The sequence below is a fragment of the Muscardinus avellanarius genome (assembly GCF_963383645.1).
Source record: "Muscardinus avellanarius genome assembly, chromosome: 15".
Taxonomy (NCBI): domain Eukaryota; kingdom Metazoa; phylum Chordata; class Mammalia; order Rodentia; family Gliridae; genus Muscardinus; species Muscardinus avellanarius.
This window is the reverse complement of record NC_137801.1, coordinates 15,445,939-15,446,154: the sequence shown is the minus strand read 5'-3', so window position 1 is coordinate 15,446,154 and position 216 is coordinate 15,445,939.

Below are 216 nucleotides of genomic sequence, written 5' to 3'. Positions count from 1 at the left end.
CCCCACCCACGCTGGCCTGGCCCGCCCACCCTGCTGCGGAGGCTTATGTGTGAAGGCCTGCAGGACCGAGCACTCCACTCCCAAGGATGGAGACGGAAACCTGGGGCTCAAGACCCAGGAACACACTGTTCCCTTTTCTCCTGGCCTGTGGGATCCACACCCAATCCTTGCAGGATATAGGATGGAGGCCACCATAGGAATCAAACCCCACGTGCT